Source organism: Dipteris shenzhenensis, chromosome 2 (assembly GCF_047967505.1).
Source record: "Dipteris shenzhenensis isolate YYH24624 ecotype China chromosome 2, Dip_SZ_1.0, whole genome shotgun sequence".
Classification (NCBI taxonomy): Eukaryota; Viridiplantae; Streptophyta; class Polypodiopsida; order Gleicheniales; family Dipteridaceae; genus Dipteris; species Dipteris shenzhenensis.
The window spans coordinates 63,480,115-63,491,695 of NC_141597.1; positions in this window are offsets into that span (position 1 = coordinate 63,480,115).

The following is an 11,581-nucleotide window of genomic DNA, read 5'->3' on the forward strand; positions in this document are numbered from 1 at the left end:
CACCTGCAAAAAGCTCAAATGAGATGTAGAACCCCACAAGTTAAAGACTTTTCCGGATACAATGTAGAAAAACTTTTAGGATCCAAGATTGGATTTCATGACTTCTTTGTGCTCCAAATATTAACAGACTATAAGCAAAGTCCTTTTTGCAATGCTTTGTCAGCTCTACTCCCCCAGGTTCTTCTTCATGTTCTGAATTACAAATAGGCCTTGGGAGCCCCTTGTAAAGACTTGCAAAGCAATGTTGTCTAACAACTCCCCCGTGTACATTCAAAATCTTATCTAATTAGACCATGTCACTATTCCACAATACTATGTCGACAAGTTCCAAGCTATAAACACCCTCTTGAATACCCTTCTATCATAAGAAAGATTCTAGACTACTTCTTTGTCACAAAGTTCTAGTGTAGAGGAAGCCAGCATGACCATGGTTTGCTATGGGTTGCAGATGCACTAGCCTACAGTGTCTCTTCTAATGAGCAAATAGAAGATTTTGTTGATAAGTACATCACATAAAACATCTCATAACTTGAGATGGCACACAAAGAATTGCAAATCCATAAACATAGAAATACATGCTATAAAAGATTGTCGGTTTATCTTCCCACATCCACCTATGCATAAAACACAAATCCTCCTCCCAATGGAGAATAGCACCATTGCCTCAACTAGAAAAAACTTAAAGAGAATCTCCTCATTCCTATCAACAACATTATTGGAATTTGACATCTTCTATCATCCTTGCATGCAAACACCTCTCAACCCATATTGCACTTGAAAAGACACCCAAAAGGTAGGTTCACAAAGAAATTCCATCCAACCTTGTCAAAACTATGCGTATTCCTTTAGATCAAACAAAACCATCTCCTAGAATCCTTTGGAGGTGCAGACATTATTCTTTGTGGTGAATTCTATCAAGCAAACCTAATCAAAGGCTCTTGGGTCCTTTTAGAGTAGTCCACAACACTTGCAAGGCTACCTTCTTTTTAGAGGAGCCGCATGCACTACTACAAACTTAAACAACCAATGCACAATGAAATAGGTGCTTCTTGCAAATTTTGAATAGGATTTGCCCTAGCAAACAAATAAGTAGTGACCTTGCACACGTGAATGACTAATATCTCTGTGCTCCACTGCATAAAGGAAATGTAGCACACCTTTACTACACAAATGCTACAAAGGACAAGCATAATCATGATGACTTCAATGTGCTCGACACCCCTCCTCATATCCATCAAGCATCCAACATAACTTGCAGTAAAAAAATCTAACAAAAACAATCTAAACTTCTAACAATCCAAAAGCCCTTCGGTGTTTGCAGCTGCCAACCAAGTCTAAAACCTAGCATGATTGTTGAAATGTACTTAGGTAATTTAGACACAAGTGATGACTCATGAATGACACATATGGGGTTTTCAAACTTTCATAAACAACACACACAAAGCCCTCCATCATCTGGGTTGAGTTCCATGAAACAAAGATCGAGAACTAAGCACACTATAACAACAAATTCCTGATTCTAAAAGCACCCTAACTACATGAACTCCAATCTTGCAAATCAATAGGGAATATCAAATTGGGAAAAACCATCTCAATACCACCAATCGCACGTAATTATAAAAGAAAAGAACTTAGTGCTATGGAAGTAGAGAGTACCACTTGTGATGTAGGAGAGGGAGAGGGGAGTCGACTATTTAAAGATTTTTCTTAGAATGGAGAGTCCCACATGAACATTTCTGCAAAATAAAATAGAAAAGAAGTTAAAGTAAAAGCAAGTATAGATCCAGAGATCTATGAAAGGAGTCAAGAAGCATAGATGCTTTAATGACTTAAATGTACTATGTGCAACCTTCCAAAGTTGCAAAGGAGCATGTAAAACTTTGAAGACCCCTTATGCATAGTTAAATGTTTAACAATAAGGTAAGAATTTAAAGAGAAGTATATTGCATATGAAGTTTACAAAAAAGACATAATTTTGCAAAATAGTTTGTTAAATATGTTTTAAAATAAAAAGGAGTTGGTAGAGGAGATAGGGAACTTCAGAAGCAAATAGCATAATCAAATTTTCATTGGAGAGTTGTGTTTGAGTACTTGCCACCATCCAACTGTAAAGAACATGGTTGAGAACCTGTGTTGACTTAGTTGGGAAGATAGGTGTCATAAACATGCCTCCCTTGTTATTGGGATCACAAATAAAAATTACTAAAAATCACATGCATTCATCATGAACGTCAAAGTTTAAATTTGGAAGGAAGCAATAATTCAATAGGTGTACATGGAAAACATTGTCATAAATCAAGCAGTTTATAAAGATGTCCTCAGAGGGCTCTTTCTCCACTAGGGTGTGCTACCTTATAGAAGGAGTATAGACTATTCTGGGGGGATTGTAGGCACTAGTTATTCTATAGAAAAGTATTGTAAACATTCACAAAGAAAGACCAATTTGTAAAAAGATGTACACTATGCTAAGTACAAGGGACAGTAGTAATCATAAGATAGAAGGGGTGCAAACTTGAAGAGTAGTACGAGTGTAGTTCTAAGAAATCTTAATGAAAGTGCAACTTAAGGCTTGAAATATAGTGATGGGATAGAAATTTAATGAGCACAAACCATAAGCCTACTAGACGTCAAGAAGTGAAAGGAGATGAAGTGCAGTTGACACGGAGAATAGGCATAAGGAAGTGTAGATGGAGTATAAGAGGTGTGTAGGCAAAAGAAAGTGGGAAAGGACCTCAACCATGAAGGAGATAGCAATAATATAAAGGGAGCATAGCCCGATACAAAAGTGTAAAAGGTGGTGGAATCAATAAATAGAAGGAAAAATCGATATAGATGTCCTCATGGAAAGGAGAAGAGTAAGAGAAAGAAGCATAAAAGGAGGACATGAGTCATAGCAATCAATTGAAAGTATGCATATAGGTTTGTGATAAATACATCAAATGGTTGCAAGTGGCAGTAATGTAGAGTAGTGGATGGCTAGATGAGGCAGTCTAGCAAGGTAGATGCTATGTTGCTTTGTGGCGAGGCAAGAAGTACTTTGTCGAAGCAACAAGATAAAAAAGTAAGGTGTGGCAATAGTCCAATGGCATGAATGGTAGGAGGAGTAAATAAACAAGGGAGCTGTGAGTTGCAAAAATGTAAGAAAAGGAAGGGACTGCAAGGAAGTTGTGAGTCCATGATCAATGTTTTAGTGTTTGTACATTGGCTCAATTTTGTAGTTGTCATACATTGGCAGCTATGTAGGAGACAAAGTTTGGAGAGAGGTAATAGAAACTTGCATGAACATAAAAAGGACAATGAAAACTAAAAGGTAAGTAGAAGACGAAGGACAATTCCAACTTTAATAGAAAGATTCCCAAAACACCTATCACACGAACATAAAGCAGCATAGAAATATGGAAATAGTATATGTTTTATAGTTTTAACTTCACTAAAATTGAAGTAGATATACGATCTCCTCGTATTCACTTCTCCTCCAAAATCTATTAGTTAATTTGTCTTCATCTCCTCCTTGATCCAATCAATCAAAGCTCTATTCCCATTAATCGCTACCTCCCTCCACCCTCCCCTCTTCCTCTCGCTCATTGCTCCACCCTTCACTCTCCCTCTCCCTCTCTGCTCTCCCTCTCCGCTCAACCCTTTGCTTTGCCTCTCCCTCCGCTCTCACCTCCCCTCTACTCAGCCCTCCCCTCTCCATCTCCCACCTCTCCTTCCACTCACGCCTCCCCTCTCCCTCTCCCTCCCTCCCGTCTCTGTCCATCTCCCTCCCCCTCTTTGCATCTCCATCTCCCTCCCCATCTCTCCGTCCATCTCCCTCTCTCCCCCTCTCCCTCCCCCTCTCTGCATTTCCCCCCCCCCCTTCCCCCTCATATACTCGCTCGACGAATTGGAAGCTTCTCAAATCAACCATTCTCGAATCCACGAACTGGAAGCTTCTTGAATTCTTCGATTCAACCTTATGTTAACTCGTTAATTTTTGTAAAAAATCCCCCTCAGCCCCCCGCCTGCTTATGACTAATTAATTAATAGCACTTTTTCAATGTGGGGGTACCTATTTTGTTTGTGGAATATGAGAAACTTTCACAACGTATGTCATGTGAGAATTATCCCTCATTCATTTAGCAAACATAAAAGTTCATTGTACTTTGCTAAATTTCATAAGGTGGAGTCTGATCCATCACACTCCATGACACACATTTGAACATGGTCTTTTGTAGTTGCATTGCATTCTCCACTTTTTTTCTGCATACCAATTACCCCAAGAACTGCAAGGGTCCCCAAGGGGGGTGTGTGTGTGTGTGTGTGTGTAGTAGACTTTTACAACACTCCTTTCCATAGTGAGGAGTAGACAAATTTGGAGTAGGAAAGAGAAATGTTTAATAGATACACTTTGCAATAAACATCACATCATTAAAGGATGAACAATTTTTTCTAAAAGAGAAAATGTGAGCAGTGAAGCTTTGATAAGTCGTTGGCAGCATCACTTTTATTGAAGAGGGGAGTCTGCCTACTTGCCACCATCCAACAAGAAAAATGATAAGAACCATATTTTAACTTGATTGGGAAGACAGGTGTCATAGACACCCCTCCCTTGTTATTAGGATCACAATAAAAATAGTTTGCTCACACTATAGACTTATAAAGCCAAATTTTGATATTGTGCTTTAAAGGAGGGAGAAAAGGAAAAAAGGAAGGAGGAATTTAACACTTACAGAACTGTTTTTAAATTTTTTTTTAAAAGATGGGTATTTTTAACAATGAAAGTTTAAAAAGGAGGTCATAAACAAAGACGAGAATTGAATTTAAGACTAGGGGCAATAAACGTGAAAGTGGAAAAGAATCTAAAGTTTAGAGCATTAAGAAAAGAATAGAAAATTAAAGGTTTGAGATAGGTAAAATAAGAAATTCTAAATATTGAGGAAGATAAGGGAAACAAGTTATGAAAATATTTAGGCAGAAATACTTGGAAGGGGTGGGGGAGGGGGAGAGAGGAGGGGGGAGAAAGGGGGGGGAGAACTTAGGATATGGAGTATTAAATGTGAAATAAGAATTAAGAAGAAGGACTCTAAAACAATTTTGAATTTCAAAAGGAAGACTTGAAGTATTTAAATTATTTAAATGAGAGAAGTTTACTTTAGAAAAAGGTTAAAAAGTGGACGAAGGTTAAAAAAGGATTACGTTTAACGAGAGCTGAAGTAAAGTGGAAATAAGAGAGCATAATGTAATAAGATAAAGGGAGAGGGGGATACAAGATATGACACCTAAAAAATCATGGAGTAAATGGAGAGCTGAGAAGTGATCAACACGGCACGACAATCGATGTGGGTTCGTAGATCGAAGGGTGGCTTGAAGATGGACCTCAATGAGCAGAGGTAATGTACGAAAGGGCCGCGAGTAGAGGAGAAGTAAGGTATTGCAGCTCACAGGCATGGAGTCCGAGAGAGAGGTTAGTCGTAGCTAAGGCGCAGAGCGGTAGAGGTACGACAGAAGGGGGTAGCGAGGACTCCATGGACTTAGAGGCCTTCCCCATAGGCCCCCCACACCAGCTTCCTAGGGAGGCTTTGCATTAAATGGAGCAGTCCCCATAAAATCTTGCTCGTGCCTTTGCAACAACTAGCCACACCAGCTTTAGAAGAGAAATTGGCGAGTGCCTGGGGGTACCCCCCAGACCTCCTACATAAGATGCGAATTGGATGGAGCCAGTTTTCAAACGCGAGTAGAGTGTCTAATGCTTGTAGTAAGGTGGGCAGAGAGACTAGATTTATCTCCACCGGCTATGAACCGGTTCTAGCAATCGCTGGAAGTTTTGTATGGGGACGATATCCAACGTTTGGAGGCCCTCTAACAAGCTTTCTACAAAGAGGCCCCTGCGTCGCAGCTAGCGATGGTATGGGAATGACCTCTTAGGGAGACTATGAGCGTGTGTAGAAGGAGGTTTAAGTAGGTATATAGTCGGTGCAGGCAAATAGTCGGCCAATGGAGAGTCGTGAGAGTGGCCAGGAAGCGCTTCCAGCTCACCTGATCCCCGGGATTCTATTTGGAAGGACTTATATAACCTTTTAGGGCACCCTCCTAGTCCTGCGGAGTTATACGGGTATATGACGAGTACTCTAAACACTCCCCAGGAGTCGGCACTACAGACTCCAAACCACCCCACACTGCCTGAGATCACCCCAGCGGAGTCAGCACAGCCGTCTTATGCCCCTTCCCCCATACCGTCTTATGCCTCTTCCCCCATGCCGTCTAATGCCCCTTCTGCCATCCCGTCTTATACCCCTTCCCCCATGCCGTCAGGAGGTCCTTCTGTCTCGCAGAGCCGTCGACGTACTCCTGTGCCGTCGAGACTCGGTTCTCCAACTACGAGTGGTCAGCGTAGTCCCGTGCAGTCTCCAGCTACGAGTGGCCAATGTACGAGCTTGACACGACACGATAGCAAGCGTAGTAGCAAGGAGAGCGGTGGGGGATGCATGGCACAGTGCTTTGGGAGGGGTGGCAGTGGGGACGATGATGATTCAGATGATTTAGACATGCCTCCGGGTAATGATACGATATTCTATGACATCACTCAGACAGGAGGCATCTTGATGGATGCGCGGGGGAAGGACATCATGGCCTTCATGCGCTCTGTAATTGTTAGCAATTACAGAGATTGCTTTATCCACTTCAAAGACCAGCCAAAGAGGTTGGCTGATGAGACCCTCGCTGCTGTTCGCTCTAGGTATCCTAACCCCCCCAATCGCCAGTTCATAGATAAATGGGCCAAGTCAAAGATTGTTACGATACTTGGCAATAAAAGATCTTCGCTTAAGAGGCAAGCACTAACGGAGCTTGCCAGGCTTGAGGGAGGTCAACCACTAAGGGGCCTGCCCCACACCGCTCACAAGTGTGAGTGGAAGAAAGCAATGAAGTCAGCGAGGGAGGACCCCAGTCTGCAGCACGTGGAGGCACGAAGGATCCAGATGGAGGAATATGGAAGCGCGCATTTTGGAGCAGGGGGTGTTGAATCATGGGAGGCCCAATTTGTAAGTATCGATCTCAAATTATATTGCTTATGTAGTTTATTAGGAGGTTGTTTCTTTATACTAATCCCTTCGCAAAGTGTGTCGTCTTGCAGCTTGAGATTGTGGGCAGACACCCTACTCCTGTGGAGACAGCCTACCACTGCCACCATCGCAGAGGAGATACATGGAGGCACTTCTATGATGACGGGTTGATTACTGAGGAGCAGTATACCCGGGCTACTGGAGCGGCCCCCGAGGTATTTGAAAGTAATTGAATAATGCCAAAATTATAAGTAAAGATTTGATTTTTCATACATTGATATATGTTGTCCCTTGTTTACAGGCCCGTGCACAAGACGACGAGGAAGACGAGAAAGGAGGCGCAGAAGGGAGCGCAGAAGGGAGCGTGAAAGGCAGCGAGGATTAGTCATAGAAGTAGTGCTAGCTACTCTTTTTTGTACTTAAAGCCACTAGCTTGGCTTCGTGCCTCTTGTATATACACTCCTCTTATTTTTTGTACTTGAAGCCACATGACGTGGCTTAGCTTCCTTATTTTTTATACTTAAAGCCACATGACATGGCTTAGCTTCGTGCTATATGTATATACAAGCACTTTTTGAGCTTTCAATTTTATTGCGTTTTGGAGTTGTAATGTTTTATTTAGAATTGTAATTAAAATGCGGTTGGCTGTAAGAATTGAATTACACAATGTGGATATGGGATTCTTGTAACTATATAGCATACACAACATACACAGCATTCTGTAAATTTAAAAATATATATTATAAAGCGCGTCTATTAATGCGTCTATAAACGCATCTGTCTGTTCGACAAGCATTTATTTTTGCGTCTATAAACGTGTTTATAAGCGCGTCTATTTAAGCGTCTACGTGCGCGGCTATACGCACGTGTGTCTTATATATAGACGCGCTGGTAGACGTGGGTCTCCAAACGCGAAAATAGATGCACAAATAGACGCGCCCGTAAGTTTTTTATTTAGTTCAATAAACGCGTCTATATGCGCATCGATGGGTGCTTTGTCTTGTTGTGTCAGAGAATATTATAGATCAATAGATTGGCATTGCTGAAGGTAAAGATTCCGTAATATTAGCAACTGAATATAATTTCGAAAGGGGAGTCCAAGGTGTCCTAATTCCTTCATTATCAGTTCTCCTTCATTCCAAAAATCCCATACCATCAAATCTAATGGAAGGTTGTAAGGTAAAAACTACTGTCTTGCCCAAAAATTGGTAAAATCACAGCAGTATAGCTATAGATCACTGAGTTGACTCAAAATTCCATGTTTATAGTATACCCATACAAAGGACAATCTACTCCCAAAATTGTCAGTATTAGCCAAAAATTGTAACCAAAATATCATCTATTATCATAGGATGAACATATGCATCTATCCATTTCGTCAGTAGTATAAAGTGTGCCAGTGTCATCTTCAATAAACGTCATCAACAAATCTGGTTGAGAAGTGTGCCAACTCACTTGCATCCATCCACACAAAGGGCAGGTTAGAACGATGACCTTTTAATGTGGGACTGCAGGCCTCCATGCCAACACACGGTTGTTATCCTTGTCACCCAACTTGATTTGCAATTGATCGCATTATGGCACTTGAACTTAAAGAATATTTCGTATATGTCAATAAGAGTCCTCAATAAATGGCAATAAAATTCTTCAATAAATGGTCCTAAAAAATTTTGCAAATCCCAGTAAAAAATGACAGTAAAAACCTTCAATAAATTCTGAAATTCAGTAAATTGCACTAAATGTTTTTTTTTAATGCAAAATAAAGCACAAATGTTATATCCTCATTGTTTATTCATATGTACTTCTTGAAAAAATAGTACAGTACAAAATTCCCACACACTCTTGCTATATTTACACTAATCTGTATATTTCACTAATGCAACACAGTCCTTCACAAATCAAGCATCGGCTCCCATACCGTTATTAATCACACTAAGTCCATGCCCATGATATGGTATATGAAGTGCCGAGAGGCCTGTATTGACAGACATAGTGTTTTCTAGTTTTTCTCCATTGTGGAGTCTTTAATATGAAAATTCAGAAGAAGGTTTAAAATCTGATGCATGGACCGAAAAAATTCCGGTATGGTGACACAACATATATGGTCCGCAACTCTTCAAAGAGACTCGTTCCATTATCAAGTTTGAGACCTGTGAACACATATGCACTTGTGGTTGAGCTAAGTGCAGTGCGCACTCGTTTATTGGGAGCTTGGGTACAGCAATCCTAGGCTTACGTGAACGAAAACTATATCAGATCCTCCGATAACCAGTGCTCTGGATCAAACTAGCGTCATCTACCAAAGGACTACATCGAAATATGGCGCATACTATCACCCTGGATAAGAGCTCGCTAGCTCTAAGGCCCGTCCTTGCTCATTCTTGTCTCCCAGGGGCACATTTCTCTAGTATTGAGGGTCGCGTAAGACAGGACTCCCTGTAGATTTAATCAACATTCGTCTTCTGGTATCCGCAGTATTTGTTTCTGCACAGTGGGCCGTCTCTTAGTTCTAAATATTGACGTAGTGAACTGTTAACAAACAGTGATCCACTTTCTGCGTTGAAATAGTACCATATAATACATGAAGCTCCTCTCTACATATAGTCTACGTAATGGATGGAGTATACGCTTCATGGGATCATCGATTACTTATCTAGTTCGTCCCATCTTGTTTGTCTCCTGTTCTATAAGCTAGCTCTTGGTACTCCCCCCTGGGTCTCCGCCTACCTCTCCACCACAAGGGTCAGCCCGTGATAGGTATCATGCATGGAGGTGGCTTCATCGACGTTTCTTACGTCCTTCTGTTCTTTCGGCCGTTTTTTACCAGAAACTAGTTGCCTGACGACGCATCCATCACTACCGCGCTTCCATTTCGCGTCGTCTACAACCTTCATGCAGACTATCGAGCTGTTTTATAAGCTATATTACTAGTCCCTTACTCCGACCGTAATCTGAGTCTGTATTCTAGTCGGCGAGTCTATACATCTCTAGTGAAGGGGCTCTCAGCTCTCGGTTATCCTGGGGTATTGTTCCACCCTCAACCGTCCTGGAGCTGTATTTTCTAAGGCCCTTGATACTACACGCTGACAGGATTCCTCAAGCACTGCAGTCACTTGACACGTGAAAAGTAACGTAGCTAAGGTGTATTCTCTGCTCACAGACATATTCTCTGTTTCAGCTTTTCAAACTGTATCGTCTAACTACCACAAGCGCTCTCGCGACACCTAGGCTCATGCTTCCTCTATGAACAATCGGTTTTCACGATGGTATCCATGACTACGTTCTACTAATTATGGCTACGCTGTTAATGGGCTCTAATGGGAGACTTGGGGGTGTCTTAATATTGCCCTAGCTCCCGTGCTTTCGAGCAAATCGATGTAATAGCCTACCTATTGGGCGTCCATCCTCCTTTGTCTGTGTAGAGTACGTCTCCCTGAGTGTTCACGGTGCGTGAACACAAGTTCCCAGGTCCTGCTACTGTTCCTCATGCTGGACTCGTCTCTCTTGCTCCAGTGCCTCCAATATCTCATGCTTCTACTAGCAAAGTTGCTTTGGACGCTTTCCCCTGGAGGTGCGTGTCTCGAAGTCGGGTCCGCTCAGTTCTGCCTCTCCAAGCTCTTGTTTCGTGGACTCCTTATTTTCTGCATCTCCGTTTGAATGTTGCAGTACCTTGGGCAGTGGGGAGGACTCTCCCTCCAAGGGGGTCCCCTGGTACTTACTGCCTTCCATTATGCCTGCGGCTGCTTGTCAGTGAAAATCTCTCTGGCTACCATTTCCCAAATGCTCAATGCGTGGTATTCACTGGTGCCCAGTTCCCATCCTAGTGTATAAATCTACCATGGTAAGGTAGGATAGGGACCTGTCTTAATACAGCACTCAAATTAGAACGTTCCTCCCTCTTTTTACCCTTCATTCTTCTCCTGGGATCCCTTGGATAAAATCAATCTCTACGGGTACTTGTATGTCTCTTCTACTTACCCATGGAAAAATTAGTGTTACATGATGACTCCAACGTATAGTCCATTAAACAATTGGTGGCATATATCAAGGGTTTCCTTTCAATCCCATACTCATCCTTTCATGGATATACTTCTCACTCAAAGTCATATTACATTTTTCTACCCATGGTGGTTCCATAACCATTATAAATATAACTTTGGTTCATTAAAATGACTAGAAGCCATGAATTAATGTCCTCTCATATTTCTATATCTTATCTTCTCTAGTTTTATCCAATAATACTCCTGTAGTATAGTTTCGTATCACGCATCTCCTATAATTCCAATTACCCTGGCTCAAATAGATATATTCCGGTCAAGTATGAAACTATTCTTGGCATATAAATGCTAGCCATCTCCCATTTTCTTTAGTCGATACATATCCTACATCATTTATCATTTATGATCCCCTTAATCATGTGTCAAAATATTCGTATCCACAAACATTAGAAAATGTGGTACTATCTATCCAATATTACCACTTAGTAATGTATTAAATTGAGATAAGCCCCAATGAGATTGGGGCACTTCCTGTTTCCC